Here is a 17,477-nt window from a genome sequence, read left to right on the forward strand (position 1 = left end):
CACGGGCTTTTTGATACCTCAAGGAGGGGAGCAAGACGAAGTCGTCTAGAAGGAATGTACTACAAGGGGTACGGATGAAGGGGTGGGAGGTGGAGCGGGGCCAGCTCTGGGACTGGCCAGAGTCCCTGAAGATGGACTGTGGACAAGGTCTGGGAAGTTCCAGTGTGAACAAGAGGGGGAGGCTGCAGGTGTTGCCTGGCCCCGGCCCTTAGTCAGCGCAGACACCCGGCGGAAGTGGAGTCAAAGTCCGACGCTCAGGCGTGCGGGCCGCCCTGCCGGCCCCAGCCGTTAGCAACCTAACCGGTCCGTCTCTTTCTCCCTCTGCCCGGGGTCAGAATTTTGCTCTTGTCCCAGCAGAGACTGCGAGAACGGAGGAGAGCCAGTATTTTAAGAGATAATGGCTGACTTTCCCGAACTGAGGAAACATGAAATCTCAGATTCAGGAAGTGCAATTCGGCTTGAGTAGGAAAAATTACCCCCGATTCACACTCGGAGGATGAAACAGCCACCCCAAACCACAGGGAGAGGGAGCGGCCGGAAGGCGGGCTTCGGCGTCACCTGGGCTGAGGGCTCCCGCCCCGCCCCGCCCCCCAATGCCGGCATTGTGGGCGGAGCCAGCCCACGGCGCTCCCGACTCCCGGCATGCCGCGCACACTCCGGCGGGACTCCGGCTCCCGGCAAGCTTCGCGCCGGCGCACGCGCACGGGACCGAAGGCGGCGCCCCCTGGCGGCGGGCGCGGCGCGGGGGCGGGGCCGGAGGCGGGGGGTTGCGCTGGTGACGGGAGGACGCGCGGCCGCAGCGCACCGGGCCGGCGGCGGCGGCGGCGGCGGCGGAGGAGGAGGACGCGGACCGGCGGGTGGCAGCGGCGGCGGGAGAGCCGCGGGCAGCTCACGCGCAGCTCGCGGGCCGGGATGAGGGGCAGCCGGCTGGTGAGAGTGCGGGCGGTGGGCGGCGCGGGCCGGGAAGATGGCGGAGGGGCCGGCGCTGCGGCCCCCGCCCGGCCGAGCGCGGGTCCGGGCCGCGGCGACCGAGGGGACAGGACGGGCGGGGCCGCGGCCGGGCCCGGCGGGGCCAAGGCCGCGCGGGAGCAGCGCGTGAGTGGGCGTGAGTTTGCCCGGCCCTGGGGTGGGCGTGAGCGCACTGCAAGGCCTGGGCGCCGAGCGTCGGCGCGGGCTCCGGGGCGCCGTCGGGGCGCGGTGCGGGGCCGGCCCGGCTTTGTGCGGGGCGCGGGCCGTCGGACGCGCATCCCGGGTGCGGCCGTGGCCTCTGCGGCGAGGCGGGTTGGGCGCCCCGCCCTCTCGGCGGCGGTATCCCCTTGTCGGTTGCGGGATGGTGTGCGTGGAGGCGGAGAGTTCCTTGCCGAGCGCCGCGAGCGAGGCAGGCTGTGCGTCCTGGGGAGGCAGGACGCCTTTCGTTTGAAACCGTGCGGCCGCTGCGAGGCCGCGGCAGCTGCGGGCCTGCTCCCGCCGCTCCCTCCAGCAGCTGCTGTGGGCGCTGCGCTGCTTCGGCAGCAGAAACGCGGCGCCCCTCCCCCCGCAGCGGCGTCTGGTTCAACCAAACCTCCAGTGACCTCTGCAGAAACCTCCGGGTGTAGGGCTTCGTGCTCCTCCCCGGTGCAGACAATAGCAGATTTGTCTTTGAAGCCAGTGAGGGGAATTGAACCCTGTGTGTCCTGGGTGCCTCTGTAAACAGCAGGTGGTTCCCGGCGGCGGCTCCCCATTCACAATGAGCGAGGTGTGTTTCTCCTCGCTGGGGGAAGGGGAAGGAGATTTGATAGGAGGTGTGACTGAAGCAAGGAGACTCGTTGCATAAAGCGTCCAGGCAGACTCGATGACCCGCAAACGCTCGTTCAGTGAATGAACGGAGGCGGCCCGTCGCTCTCCCTGCCCGTACTTTGTCTAGTCAGCTGTCTTGCCAAGAGGCTGGAGGACAGAGGGCGGGTGCTGGAGCCAGACTGCCTGCCTGTGAGTTGTGACTCTTACGTTTACTGGCTTTGTGCTCAGGGCCTGTGCTTCCTCGTCTGTAAAATGGGAACAGCAAAACCAGTAATATTGGCCTCCTAGGGTGGTTGTTGAATCAAGATTGGAAAACGCTTCGTGCCTGGTACATTGTAAGTGTTCAAAAAAGTTTGGATGTCATCACTGCCGAGGTCTGTTTTCCAGGTGCATTTGCTGGGCGGCTCTCCTTCTGGTCCCCTAGCATTCCTGTCATAGCTTTCGTTAACGTGAAGTCTGTGGCTCCCTTTTCTTACACAGCAAGGTGGAGTTATATTTGGAGAAACAAGCCTTCATGAAGGTAAATGAGGAACACAGCTCACGGGCTTGGATAGATTATTACATAGAGCCGTTTTTAAAAACAGTTTTAGAAAAGAAAACTAGAGAGCCACTCTGGAATACTGTAGTTCTTGCTGTCCCTGGGGGGTTAGGTGGGATTGTTGTTGACAGAAATGAGACTTAGAGCAGTTCTTGGGTAATTCTGTTTAAATTAAGCCATGCTTGTTATACAGTGTTATCCTTGTAATAGAAAATATAACTTATCGACACACTTTAAGTAACAGTGAAGACTAAGCAACAAAGTGTGAGCTTGAAGTTATCAGTGCTGTAACATCCTGTCTTGCTAAACTGTTGGAAGAAATTGGAAGAAATCAGTTGTAACTTATTTGAGAAGGAAGTGGAAAATTCTGTTTCCCAAGGAGATGGACGATCCTCTTTCTCAGATCTAGGGAAAGTGTCCCAGACTTCCCTTGGACAACCACACCTCGTCCCCGTCACCTGTGTGGTAGTAAGACTGAGGGAAACCCTTCCACTTTATGAAGAGTCTTTGGTGTTGGTGGGGTTTACGGTGAGAACGTGTGATGCTCAGAACAAAGGGTAACGAGCAGCTTCTGTGCGCACATTTTAAAGTATCTCAGGACAGATTTTGAAATGTTCCTCCCATCCTCCTCTCATGCGTGTGTGCTGGGTGGCCCGTCCTTGAACAATTTAGTAACAGTGAGCACAGTGTGTTGTTAAGGCTTCTACCTGGTTCTTTGGTGCTTTTGGGAAAAAAGAAAAGTCTGTGCGATATGTTCTCATATTGAGATAACCTAGTTTTACTAGCAAAACCCCTTTGCTGTGCCTTTTCACTGACCTGTCGTCATTGGAGCCTTTGTTGTGGCCCTCTCAACGTCAGCCATGAGTGTCCACAGCCTCAGCGCACGGCCATGTGCGCTCTGGGCTTGGGCAGCACTGACTTGCATTGGCTGCCTGCTTCCAGGTTCCTTCCGCTGCCTTTCTTGCTCCCCCAGGTGAAGTCCACTTTGTCAGTTACTGGCCTTCTCTGATACCTCCTGTCCCTGCCTCGCTGTGCCTTCCATCAGCCTTTGGGACTTGCCCCTGACAGTATCTGGCAGCTCTGCCCTGCTTCCTGAGGTTCTGTTTGACCCTCACTCCTGTCTGCTGGCCACACTGTCCCACCCTGCTGAAACAGACCTCCTCCCCTGGGCATACAGCCTGGCTCACTGCTGCTTCTGCTGTGCCCTGTCTCAGGCTTTCTGGGACCGACAGTTTACAGGACCTTGTATTTCCCTGGGACCTGAGTTTCTCAGCAGTGCCTGCCATCCTGTTCGACCCCCTCCCCCCCAAAAAAAATGTGATGTGACAAATGTATCATATGTCTGAGAGTGCTGATAATAGGAGTTGCAGCCCTGTCCTCCCTCCCATGCATAAGCTTGTGACTAAACTCAAAAACTCATGCTGGCCTTTGCCACAGTCTGTGCTGTGAAAAGAGCTTACTGGCCATGGTTAGGCTCCACGTGGTGGTGGTTTTCGGGGGTCAACATTTGGTGTGGCTTTTCCCTGTTTTCTTTGAAGTCTTCGGAATTGTCTGTGAAAACCATCCTGTTCAGCACAAGGCACGTTTTCCAGTGTCCTGAGCATTGTTAACTGTGTGCTCTGTAACTGAACAGCTAATCAACGCTCTGTTAGTTGTGCACGTATTATAACATCATAGACATGTGGCACTCTGTTCTTTCAAGGAGCTGGAGAAGGAGAAAGTTGATTGAGGCTGTGAGCCCTTCTCTGATGAAGGGCCAAAGAGTGCTCCAGACCAGGGTCTGTAAGCTGCAGCCACGGGGAGGCCCCCTGTCTGCGTTTGTAAATAAAGTTTTATTGAAACACAGCCACCCCTCCCTCTTTTCATTTTTGTATTGTCTGTGGCTGCTTTGGCAGAATTGACTACTTGCAATAGAGACTCTATGGCCCGCAAAGCCTCAACTATTTACTGTGTGGCCCATTTACAGAAGAAGGCTCTAGAAATTCAGAGGGGAAATGGTTGCGGGGGCTGTCACGTGAGGGAGAGCTTCCAGGAAGAGGTGATTCTGAGCTAAACTTGGCTCAGTAGGAGGTGAGTAGGGGGAAGGCGTTAGGAGGGGCAGCAGCACAGACACAGTAAGAAGTTGGGTTGTGTGTGGTTTGTGGGGGATAGAGGTTGTGTAAGGAATGAGGAAACAGGGATGACATGTGAATGTCTTTGAGTTCCAGGTAAATAGACTTTAGGTTTCAGTTCTCCAGCTGTTGGGGAGCCACTTCCGGTCTGAGCAGGGGCAGTCCTGAAGAAATGGGGTAGGGACATCTAAATAAATGGCAGTGATGAGCAGGACAGATTGGAGAAGGAAGAAATCCGACTCGGAGTTTCTGGGCAGCTTTCTCTGGGGAAGGTTGAGGCGACAGATTACCCCAACGTTTCAGTGACTTACGACAAGAGAGGTTTATTTCTTGTTCACGTTAAATCTGCTTGTGCCTCTTTCTGAGAGTCTTCATTCCTGGACCCGGGACCAGCCTTTGTTTGGATCATGCTATTCTTATGACAGAGAGTGGCAGAAACTCAGTGTCTCTTCAAGCTTCAGCTTAGAACTGACGGCTCAGGTTTCATGGGCCAAAGCAGGACACCTGGCCCTGCCCACCAGGGGGAGGGGATGGGTGTTCTTTCCATAGAGGGTGCAGGCTGTCCCATGGCCAGGGGCAGGATGTGGGATGTACAACCCACTTATGGGGAGGAGGTGAGCAAATAATTGGAGACAGTAGTGTGGCCCCCCCGCCCCACAGAGGACACGGAGCACCGTCCGGGATCATGTGCTGCAGCTGCCAGCTGACTTCTGCTGAGCCTCAGACCCGGGCCAGCTCCAGCCTCCATGTGTGGAAACCCTTCGGTTCTTCACTTCCGCCTCCGCCCTTTGGTGCTTTGGGACCGTCACCTGCTTGGTTGCTACCTGGAAGCTTGTCACTGGGTCCTCCCCCAACTGCCACATCCCGTTGCTCCATGTCTTGCTCATTATACCTCCTCAGTAGCTGCCAGATCCATCGTTCCTTGTCACCAGGGCCACTGGCCAAGCAGGGCCTGCGCCATGTGATTTGTCTGCAGACACGTTTGGTTGTCCCCACTAGGAGCGATGCCACTGGCAGCCAAAGCGGGAAGGCCACACATGTTGCTCAGCGCCCTTGGTGCACAGGACGGCGCCATGGCCAGTGTGCCACACCGAAGGGCAGGTCCAGGGTGTGTTCTCTTACCCCACTCTCCAAGGCCCTGGGTGCCCCAACTCGCGCATTGCTCTCTGGTGACACCCGCTCAATGCCACCAGGCCAGGCCCTGCTCCGTGGTTCCTCCTTCCCACAAAACGAGCAAAGCTTGGGTGGCCCCTTCAGCTCTGTTGGCCCTCCCTGGGGGCTGCCCCAGCAGGAGCCCGTAGCCCAGCAGGTCCCCCTGCCTGCCAGGTGCCCCCCGCGCGCCTGTGTCTGCACAAGCAGGACTTGTCTCCCACCGCACTGGCAAGTCCTAGAGGGCGCCAGACACATTTGGATGCTCAGTGTCTCCTTGTACCATTTTCTTGGTGCGTGAACACCGGTACAGATGGGTGGGTTGGGGTGCGAGTGGCCCCAGAGAAGGGTGGACAGGCCCATGAGCAGATCCTCTGTTCATCTTCCACACGCTTGCTGCTTCCAGATACCCAGGGCCTCTTCTTGTCTCTTGCTTTCCTAAGTATGGCTTCTTTATTCTCATAGGGACGTTTTCTTTTTGTTTCCTCAAAAGTTTTGACTAGATAATATATTTGGGATTTGAAAACCCAGAGAACACTCAGGGTCACCTCCTTCCTGTCTCGGCCCCTGCGAGGCACCCACTGTACCTCCTAGAGATACTTTGTAACTATGCAAGCAGATGGGTGTATATATTCTTTTTTCCTACCCTTTTTCTTTTTAAAAGTTCCTGAATCTTGCCTTTTTTAACTGAGTATGTTTGTGAAGTCACACCCTGTGAGGACATTATTCAGTTCATTCTTTTCATGGCTGCGTCTTCTTGGGCTGTGTGGAAGCGCTAAATTTATCTAAGTAGCCCCTGGTGGTGAAGGCATGTTTTCTGCAGTTACAGAAAGGCTGCAGGTCCTGCGTTTTTGAAAATGTGTGAACGTGCCTGTAGGACTCATCCCTGGAAATGGCATATCTCTCTTTAAACACTTTATTGTTTGATCACTGTTCGCTCGTTTCTTGATGTTTTTTTTAATAGCCCACACTTTCTTCCTTTATTCATTCACTTCTCCCGATTATCTACCTACTTATATCTAAACTAATATGGTATGGTCAGATTAAATGGTTTCTCAGCTGGAATACGTTCACCTTTCACATCTTCTTGTGGGAAAGAGTGACTAGGAAAACACATCCGCACAAAATCTAGTACACAGATGTCCACAGCAGCAATATACATGAGAGCCCAAAGTGGAAACGACCCAAATGTCTGTGAACAAATGGCTGGAGAAACAAACTGTGATCTGGCTCTACAGCGGGATGGTTTTGCTAAGAAGAAGAAATGAAGTGCTGACACGCTGCAACATGGATGACCCTTGAAACATGCTGAGTGAGAGAAGCCACACATACAAGTCGACATGCTGTATGACTTCGTTTCTGTGAAGTGCCCGGAACAGGCAAATCGGTAGAGACAGAAAGCAGATTAGTGGTTGCCAGGGGCTGGGGGATGACAGCTAGGGGGTGTGGGGTTTCTTTTTGGATAATGAAAATGTCCTAAAGTTGACAGTGGGGAAGGTTGTGCAAATACTAAATATACTAAAATTGTTCACTTTGAATGGGTGGCTGGTGTCTCAGTAAAACGATTAAAAACGAGAGTGACTGGGATTTTTCAGAAGGGAGCATTCCAGAGTGGGGCCCCCCGGAAGGCCTGGGTACAGACCCCGTCCTGGGTGGTGGTGAGAAGTCCACTGGACAGCTGGGGCAAAGCAAGGCACCCTGCCCAGTTCCTGAGCTGCCGGTGTGGCTGACAGCACTGTGCTCCGGTGCAGGACAGGGCGTGACACTCCGACTCAGCCCCTGGCTAGTGCGATGGTCGCAGAGACCGCTGGGCACCTGGGCCTCTGCTGCGGTAGGCCATACTGTATCTGGCCTGTTTCTTTTCCAGGGCTGTTGTGAGGCTGAAGCATGACTGGGTTTCACAGGATCCTGGCCATTAGTGTTCTGTGTGTCTAAAGTTTTAAACACGTAATTTTAACACTGAGAAGCGACAGTCCACAGAGCATGTTTTCTGTCCTCTTGCTGACTGGTCCAAGACAAGACAAGTCCCGAGTGTAGACGGCTGCAGTGTGAACAGAATTGATGGGTGAACGAACTGTCACCTCGGCTGGAAGCCCTCGCTGGCTCCGCGTGCCGGGGCTGAGGCAGGACAGCCCCTCGTCCGGCCCTGCTCCCAGCCTGCTCTCCTTGCTGGCTGCGCCCCTCTGGTTCTGCTGCTTCTCTGCTCCTTTCTTGGAGCCCCCAGCGGCCCCGGCACTAATCAGAGTGGCTGCTGCTTCCTTACTGGTTAGCTTTGCAGTCATACTGGCCCTACGACGCTGTGGTCTTCTGCTCCGGTCCCATCCCCCATTTCCTGGGATTTCTGTGGTGGCAAGCGTGTTCTTCCTGGCAGTTAGGGCGGTGATGGGACTTACACACTGTCTGTCCGTACACGCAGGTCCCACGTTATTTGTGCGTCAGATCGCTGTGTCACTAGGAAAGGGAAATAGCTTTTGGATTCTGAAGTCCATTTTTCTGTTGAATGGCAGTGTTGGCCTTTGTTTTCTATTCTTACTTCAGCCGTGCTAGTCAGAGTCCTACTTTTTCTGACTCTGAGAAGCCCAAGAAGTAGCCTGCTGTCCCTAAAGGCTGAGAGGGTTTAAGGGTGTAATGCTCCGGGTCCCGGAAACCCTTACACACAGGAATGTGTGGAAACCACAGACAGCTATCCAGGGACAGCGCGGCCTTCCTGCCAAGGTGGCTGGGGCCCAGGACGGTGTCACTCAGCGCAGAGCAGGGCCCCTCTCCATTGCTTTGGTGGGACTTGACATTCGCAGCTGTGTTTGCCAGGCCCACCCTTGTTCATCCTGTTTCACCTGCTGTGTGCCAGCCACTTGCCAGTTTATCCTGACATTTGAGACAGACAGGCTCCTGGTGGGGACCCGGGAATGGGTTGTGTGGCCTCCCGTGGGAAGCAGGGGTGGAGGCGGGCATTGGGCCTTGGGGAGACCCCTAGGGTAGCTGCTGGCCTGTTGGGGGTGTGGAGTTTAGGCTTTATGGAGGCGGGGGAATCTCTCTAGAAGGAGAGTATCCGTGACCAAGTCTTCCAGTGTTCACCATGCAAAGGAACAGCGCCTCGGGTGGGAAGGGGCCCAGTGAGGAAGAGGTAGGCGGGGCATGTGCCAAGCTGAGAACTCATACTGCCTCCTACCGGGGAGCACCCCGCTTCTGGGGTCCCACCTGTTGTGGTCAGGGTGTAGGTAAGCCCAGCGAGCCGTTCTGCAAGTCTCTCTTAGCTCCCACCTCCTTTCCGGAAGGACTCACAAGAACATGCCATCCACATTTGATCATTCTATTTTAAATGAGAAATTATTTGCAAGTGTCTGGACTAGATGCCTGTTGGCAGCACTGCACGGCTGGCTGGGAAATCGCAGGGCAGGGGCTCCATCAGTGTCCCTCTGAGCCCAGTGTGGTGGTCCCCACGGAGAATGGGACACATGACACAGACCTCACTTCCTGCTAACCGTGGAGTCCTCAAAGAGTGCCAGCTGCAGGAATTTAGACTGGAGTTGGCATGCGCTTGGCATGTGGACGGCCCCGATGGGTGTTCAGAGAAGCTTGGTGGCCCTGACGTTTGATGACGCTGCACGCTTCCAAGCGTGAGCCTGGTGGTCAGGGTGTCCTGTGTGAGGGGGCACTGCTGGCAGCATTGCTGGAGTCGGATTGGGTCGCCGTGCCTCTCCCATTCATCCATTCCCCGGAGTGCTGGGTGGTGGTGCTGGGGCTGGTGGTGCAGGGGTGGAGCCCCTGCCTCTGAAGCTCAGAGTCTGGTATGGGGAACAGACTACGCAGTTGACAGCTGTGGTATATCCCCTGAAGGATGGGCATGGGGTTGTGAGAGCAAACCTAGGGCACCCTATTTAGATGGGATGGGATTGGGGGGGAGCCTGGGCCAGGGCAGGCAGCCGTCCAGACCCTGTCCACTGCACCAGCTGTGGAAGGACTTACCGCATGGACACAGGTTCAGGTGAGTGTTCAGCAGAGGTGTCGGGTCGATGAGGCTTGGTGGCTTGGTGTGGAGGGTGATGGGACAGGTACCTGGTCTCAGGTGCTGCTGTCCTGCTTGTCTGTGAACTGTTATGGTCCAGTCCTTGTTATGTCAGATTCGGAGCCAAGCTTCTGATGACAGAGACCAGCTCTCAGGAGGTGGGGGCTGTGTGGGAAGGTGTCTCAGGTGAGAAGACTGACAGCCATGAGGCAGGTGGGTCCTGTGAAGAGAGGGACACAGCACAGAGTGAGGGCCTCAGAGAGGAGCCACAGACGTGCAGGATAGCAGGTACCTGCGGTAGATGCACTGTCCAGGAGAAGTCCAGAAGAAAGAGGTGACAAATCAGGAGGAAACAGGACAGCAGGGGCTGGTCTCGGAGGGTCAGCCTTGGAGTAGGAGGGGACCGAGGGGATGGAGGACTGCTGTCCACAGAGCAGGCCCCCCAAATGTAGTGAAGGGAAGGGGCCCCAGCAGGTGGCTTGTCAGCCACCACACAGGAGCAGGGGACCCTGGAAGCACTTCCAAACTGACAAAATGAACTCTAACTCAGCCAAAGAACCTGCCAACTGTCAAGTGGAATGAAGGACTTTCAAAATTTACTTCCCACCTACCCTTTTTCAGGAAAAAGAAAGAATGGGGACCCGGGAAAAGGCTCTCGCACCCACGGGCACCTCGCTCAGGGGGACAGGCTTGTCGGGAGGACCCTGTTCTCAGCCGCTTCCACATGGTCCAAGCTGGGCACTTGTTGGTCGTGCTGCCCGAGCTCCGGCCGGCCGGCCGCCTGCGCGCCATGGGCTTCTGGGCTGTCTGGGGCGTCGGAGCACAGTTCTCTACGAGCCCAGCTGCTTCCTAGACTGTATTGAAAACAGACGGGCTGCTGGAGTGGGACCTTTCTGAGGGCTGGTGTGAAGAGTGGTCCCTGTCAGCGTGGGGAAAGCGTGGCACAGCAGTTTCTGGGCCCCTCTCCATCACCCCCCGCAAGCTGTAGGCTGTCAGCTCCAGCCTGCACCTCTCAGCAAACAGCGTCTTGGAGTTGCAGCTGCAGTCAGGCCCTGGGCCCGATATTTGCTGCCTCCTGCACTGGCTCTGCTGGTCAGTGCACACCTGCTGGGCTGTTTCAGCAGGACAGCTCTTGACCTCTCCCGCTGACTGCCACTCCGCTGGCCTCCTGCCGGCTCTGTGAAGCCCGTCCTCCACGGCCTGTGCCCAGGCCACCAGCACCAGCTGCATGCCTCCTCAGTCACCTCACCCTGGCTTGCTGCCCCTCCACTCGTGCCTGTGACAAGTCTTGTTACTCAAGACTCTGGTCAACTTGCTGCGAACCAGGGCTGTTGGAGACCTCCTTTTCCTCTCCCCTCCGCTTCCCTCCACCTCCCCTCCCCTCCCCTCTCCTTTTCCTCTTGCCACAGCAGTTATGGGGCCTGAATAGCCCCCGGAGGGCTCTACCAGTTACGGGCTGCAGCCCGGCTTTAGTGATAAGAGACCTATTGCTCCCCTCACGTGGCTTCTTCATGAGGGATCTGGCTTCAGGGGTGGCTGGATCCAAGTGTCAGGTGCTGTTTCTCCTTTTCCCCATGTTTTATTCTTGCCTCCTTGTGTCTTTCCGAGAAGCCTCCCCCCAGTGGGAACAGTGGCCCAACAGCTTCAGGCCCCAGCCCCGTGCTGGTGCTTCCAGCCGGCAGTGGTGAGTGGTGCCACCTCAGTGCTGAGCCCATCCGGGTTGGGGTGCAGGTGAGGGGGGCTACTCATACACCTAGAGGGCCCCAGGAGTGGGTTTTGGAGAGGAGGGGAGGCGACAGAAGCTTAGACAGATGGGCCCCCAGCCCCTGTGATGCTCGCAGGCCCAATGGCAGCAGCAGGAGCTTTGAACTCGAGCTCAGACTTGGGCGAGACCTATCTCTGACGGGATGCTGGCTCAGGTTCCAGCTGCTCACTGTGGGCTATGGGGAGTCATTGCCGTGGCCCCTCCCCTGTCTGTATAGTCACCCTGTCCTCCAGGTCACAGGCCTGGAAGTTGTTCCTGGAGGGTCAGGACCGGGCCAGGTGCAGTGGGGCATGTCCCCCAAGGGTGTGAGGAGCAGCCACTGGGCCCCAGCAGGCCTGCGGCTGTTGCTCACATGCATGGTCTGAGCTGCCAGCCCTGTGTGCAGGACGGCGGGTCCACCTCAGCACCCACCTGGGAGCACGTGAGGAGTGGTACCAGGCCCAGGAACAGATTGCAGTTTCCTGGGCTGAGAACAGACCCCATCAGGAGCCAGCACAGAGCGTCTTCTGTTCCAGAACCCGCGTGGGAACTTGGAATCAGGAACCTTCTCGCCCACTCATGACTGGAACTTGCCTACAGTGGGAGGATTGGATGGTGGTTCGGGGCCCCCCATAGCATGGGGTGTAGGCGATGCATCTTGTCCTGCTTTGGGTGTGTCCCTCGCCTGCCAGCTGTCTGGGCTGTCCGACTCTTGCCTCTCTTGGTTGCTGTCTACTCATCTGAGGGACGAAGCCTAAGGTCGGGGGAAGGCCGGCCGCACACGCGAGCCCCAGGCCGTAAGGGTCCACAGGGAGGCAGAGGTGTGTACAGCTGCTGAGAGTGTGATGGGTGTTCAGCAGAGGGCAGCTGTGGTCACGTCAAGTGAATTGTTCACCTGTACTTCTGTCCCATGTGTGCCAGGCGCTCTCGGAGCTATAGGAGGAAAGGAGACAGTTGTAGGGGCTGGGGAGGCACTGACGTCAGGGGAGCTCAACAGGCCCGCGCCAGAGGGGTAGCCTAGATACTCAGTGAGCACTGAGCCCCATTTCTTCACACACACGCCGGGTTCTGGAGTTGGCCACTTCCCGACGGGGACATGTCACCGAGAGGCCCGGGTCCCCAAGGGGCAGCATGTGGCCGAGGGGCGCGGAGCCCTCAGGTCCGGGAAGGTCAGGGCTGCTCCACTGTCATCCAAGTGGTCTTAGCTGGGATGGCTTTCAAGGTCACGAATCTCCTTCTAGTGAGGGGTCTGCATGGCACATTCTGGGGGGCTTCAGCCACGAGCTCCCTTTCCCATCCTTTTATTAAATCACTCATGAAACAGGCAGCAGGTCCACAGTGGGAAATTGTGAAGTAGATGGTCTTCTAGGCCCGTGGCAGGCGTCCATCTGCACACTGCCACCCCACTGGAGGCTGGCAGCGCCCTCCACGCACGGGCAAGGGAGAGGTGACCAGAAACAGCTGAGAACTGGAGAAACAGTTATGGGGACATTCTGAGCAAAGTTGCAGTAAACACTTATAAAAATGAAAACATTCTGTTTTATCAGAAATACAATTTTAAAAGTAAGTTCAGATGACAAAAGGAGAGCATGAAAGTACAGAAAGGAAGCAGTCAAAAAGCAGGGTGAGAGAGATGGCCTGTGCACATGAAAAATGGTTCAAACCCCACTGTTAAGAGCAGAGGCTCACTTCAGATCAAGAGACCAGATGCGCAGCGTGCGCTGGCGGGGCGGATGGTCCAGGGCAGCTTGTCACGGTCCTTTTCTGGATTTCCAGCTTTCCCATGTAATTTTAGGAGTTTCATTTACCTCACCACCCTCCATTTCCTCCTGGGGGCCTCTCCTTTTAATGGCTATAGCCTTAGGCGGGCCCGGCCTCCTGGGTCATCCCTTTGTCCTGTCACTGTGGCTGGCTCTGGCCAGAGAGCAGTGACAGGTGAGAGGAACCCTTACACACTTGGCCTGAGCATTTCCCACATTCCTCTGCCTGTCACACCCTTAAGCCATTTTTTTTTTCATTCAAAAGCAGACTGCTATTGAGAAATCAGCCAGTTGGTTCATTTAGTGTTTGCTGACTCGCTGAGCAAAGGTTTAGGCACTGGGGGTGCAGGAGTGAGTGGAGGGCATATCCTAATTCAGTGTATTTTTAAACAGTCGCGATGGCATTGGAGTCGTAAGAAAAGCATTTTCTGATGCAAAGTGCTGGTGGCTCCCCTTCCTTCTTTCACAGAGACACAGGTCTTCTGTCCTGGTGCTTGAGGTCACTGTGCTACTTCCAGACGCCCCTTGCTGAACCCCCCTTTCACCCTGTGGGGCTGAGGCACCCGGATGGTGTCTCCACCGTGTGGGGCTCGCCGATGCCCTCTGACCCTGTGGGCACAAGAAGGGGTGAGAGGAGTGTTCCTGTTGGAGTCAGGGCACCCTGGCAGGACTGAGGGCGGCGGCCCCCATCACAGAGCCTCGTCACGGCTGTCTTCCTTTCTCTCCAAGCCCAGTGGGGCAGCGCCATGCTCATGGAGGGTTTTGGGAACAAGCCAGGACCCTGGTGGCGGACTGTTCCTGGTCACGGGCCAGCTTCTCTGTTCCGACCACTGGCATATGAACAGATAGATAGTTTGTCCTCTCTGAATGGTCCCACAGGGGCCCCTGGTACTGTGTTGTTGATGAGAGACGCCCAGGAAGGCAAGGAGGGCAGGGGCATGGCTTTGCTCGAGGTGGCCGTGTGAGCCCTGGGCATCTTTGTGTCCTGATTGCCTGTTTTGTGACCTCTGTCGACCAATCAGAAGCCACATGCCATCCTGAGCGGCCACACCACTGTCAGATTCACTTTGCGTTGTATGAGGTAGCTCCAAACACGTGTCCTTTCTCTGTGGGCTGGGGTCGGACACCTTTGCGGGGAAAGGTTTGGAAAGCTGGTCCTGTCCTGCGAGCTGACGCTGAGGCTTGCTGACCTTCTTTCTAACCGTAAGGACAGCATCCTTTGGAGGAGGGGAGCCAGTGAGAACAGCTGCTGCAGAGGCGCAGATGCGGAAATGCCAACCCATCCTGGTCGCCCAGCGGGAGAATGGGGCATTGTGCCTGCTGCTCAGAGCCAAGCTTTCAGATGTGAAACTGAGATGCAGTCATTGTTTAGAACTTGGAAAACTTATTAAAACAGTATTGAGAATGAAACTTAGGCCTTCTGGAAATGATGGCTGAGTCAAGACTTGTTTATTCTGTTTCCCTCCATGAAACTCACTGAAATGAACAAAAAGAATGAAAAATAGGGAACAAGATTTAAGCCAGAGGAGGATGTCAGCCAGTCGGGGTGGAGGGGTGAAAGGCGGCGCCTTGAGCAGGGCTGAGCTTGCGCTGAACAAAGAGGACTTTTAGGGACACCAGTGACCACATCGACTTGACAGAATGGGGGCTGTGGTTAGGGTGGGCCTTGGGAGAAACCGGCCGTGGGTGGGTGTCTGCTGAGGGAGGTGAGCCAAAAGAGGAAAGCTCAGGTGTTCCACCTGCATTTTCTACAAGATCCAAACGCTTAAGGGGGGAAATGGGAAAGATGAGAAGGGAAATTGCAACTCGCTATGGAGCTGCCCACCTCTGGCAGTTCCTCGGGTCTTGTTACCTGCTGACTATGGGCCAAGAATAGGGGCCTCTGCTCTCCGGTGACACGGTTTCCAGAGACGACCTTGCAGGCAGACGGTCTCCCTGAAGAGCTGTCGCTGCAGGAGGACCTTCTGTGTACCCGATGGAGCCCACCTTCCTGCCCTCCCAGCCATGACTGCAGCCCCAGTGGTCCTTCCGACACCTTCAAGAGCCCCTCTTGCTGGAGCAAGCGGGAAGGGACTGTGTGGTACAGATAGCTGGCCGAGAGTGCAGCCTGCGGGGTCTTCCTCGGAGCCCTTCACGCGCACGCCCTCACCTCACACAGCCCTGTCAGGTGGCAGTGCAGGTCTCTGTCTTCAGTTTGAGGCTGGTTTCTGTCAGTTGCAACCCAAAAAAGTTCCTAATAGCAGCAACTCATTTTCAGAGCAGAGCCGGTAAGAAAATTGGGCGATAGAGCATTCTGGAATGACACATGTGATTTGAGTCTGCCCTAACTCCTGTCCCTTTCCTTCTGTAAAGATGAGCCATAACCAGGAGACAACATGAGACCCTTACGTAGAAAAAGAGAAGGAAAAGGGTAGTGACTAAAATGAAACGGCTGGTGAAGAAGACACGTAGAGGAAGAATTAACCCAGGAAACAGAAGGAAATTTTAGATAGCACCTTCTCTGTGTACCAGGAAATATAAATTCAACATACTTAAATAGAAAAGAGCTCAAAGAAAACACAAGATAGCAGAAGGAGAGAAAGTGAGCTGGCAGAACTGAGAAAGAAAATTACAGACAAAAAAACCATTACGAACATGAGTGCCCAATTAGCAACAGCAAATAACAGGATGGATTCTGCTGAAAAAGAAGTGGTCACCAGAGGATAGGCTGCTTGGGAAAAACATGCTGCGCATAGAGAAGCAGACAGGAACATGGTCAGAGAAGACCAGTGGTCAGAGCAGACCAGAGCGGGAGGATGCAGGGAGACCTGGGGGCTGCAGCGAGTGCTGGGGTCAGAAAACAGGCGGCGTCCAGGCTGTGAGAGGGCATGTAAAGCAGGACCTCCCTGGAGTGCAGGTGGGGAGATTTTGCATGTTGAGAGGGTGCATCATGTTTCTGGAAAAATTGGATGCAAAGTGACCAGAGCCAGGATGAGACCTGGTAAATTCACAGAATCCTTTGTACAAGCACCACCTGCCCCATTCACTGTAGAGCAGAGGCAGCATGCTGCTGTCCAGGAACTCATCTTGAGCCAGGCCTCAGGATGGGCACCCCGCCTGGCTGAGGTGTGTGCCAGGCGTTCCGCTCTGCAGCTTGGGAAGGAAGGCCACGGGGGAGAGTCATGCCCTTTCCAGAGGGCACAGTATCTACACAGATGTTTTCTTGCAGGGAAGAGGTGTGTTCTCCCCACTTTGTTTATTTAGTCATTTTATATTTGTATGGACTTTTGGATATTTACTTTATACTTTGGCTTATCATCCATTGTAATTTTTCCTTTTCTCAAATTGCTCCAGCTTTGGTCATTGGGAGCTCTTTCAGTTGGCTTCATTGTCCCTTTGACAGATCCCATTTTGTGGGGCTTTGTTTTTGTTTTAGTTCTTCTTTACATCTTGTGGTTTCCTGCCCCAGTTATTTTACCTGTCTGTCCAGGGATTCCTGGTTTCTGTTATTGAAGAATGGTGTTAGAGCCAAGATCTGGGCACTGGGTGTGCCCGTTGCTGTGGGCTGCTGTTCTAGGCCTTCTCAGCGGACAGAGCAAGGACATCTGTGTGTGGGTGTTGACCTGCGTACACACACATGGCCATCTGTGTAGGTACCCACAATGGCAGTATCATCTTTGCCACCCACAAATGTCCCATGTGCTCTGCTCACCCATTCAACCTTCCTCCCTACCCAGAATCACTGAACAAACACTTCAAATCCTTAGTTATGCAGCACACCAAAATAAATTCCTGGCAGACATAGGAGTGTGTTTTTTCAGTAAAGTTTTGTTTAGTCTGTGTCAAGGATGTGGTAGTGGCTAACAAAACAAACATCATCTCAGCCCTCACAGAGCTTACTCTCTGGTGGGGGAGACGAATGAAATATCACAGGTATAATGATTTACTTGTGTAACTATACAATACTAAACAAAAATACTTGGACCTCCACCTATGCAGAAGGTAGAGTAACAGGGATGAGATTTACCATCACACCTGGAACTAATAAAAAGCTGGACAAGATATATGAAACCTTAGTTTTTAAACTTTGGGTATGAGGTGACAAAGTACAGTGATTCCTGTGAGACGAGAATCAAGCAAGATGAGGCCGATGCTTTCCCCAGCTTTCTGCATTAGGGAGTTTCCAGGTTGTGTTGTAAGGAGTCGGAGCCTGGCAGACTCCCTGAGTCCAGGAGATAGAACTCCGAGTCCATGGTGACCAAGGTGGCTAGAGTTTACAGGGAATGTACCAGACAGCGGAGAGCTGCAAACAGAACTTGGAGATGTGCAGAGGATCTCCCTTAGTTTCCAGCAGTGTTGGTCAGTATAAAGCTATGAGAAGACTACCAGAGGCCAGGGATAGGATCACACAGAA

The 17,477-nt window shown here is 54.9% G+C and overlaps 1 protein-coding gene across 5 annotated transcripts in view; it reads left to right on the top strand.

Annotated features, from left to right (window-relative positions):
- The first annotated feature begins 749 nt into the window (after positions 1–749).
- Positions 750–17,477, top strand: part of ARHGAP39 (Rho GTPase activating protein 39) — a 57,648-nt gene continuing 40,920 nt past the window's right edge. For 2 of the 5 annotated variants that reach the window (XM_074316525.1, XM_074316526.1), the window contains exon 1: positions 751–930. The gene's annotated coding sequence lies outside the window, so the exon portion shown is untranslated. Of the gene's footprint in view, positions 931–17,477 lie in introns of all 5 variants that reach the window. The other 3 variants (XM_074316524.1, XM_074316522.1, XM_074316523.1) reach the window with 3 other exon arrangements.

The sequence above is a fragment of the Rhinolophus sinicus genome, linkage group LG12, assembly GCF_036562045.2.
Source record: "Rhinolophus sinicus isolate RSC01 linkage group LG12, ASM3656204v1, whole genome shotgun sequence".
NCBI classification, from domain to species: domain Eukaryota; kingdom Metazoa; phylum Chordata; class Mammalia; order Chiroptera; family Rhinolophidae; genus Rhinolophus; species Rhinolophus sinicus.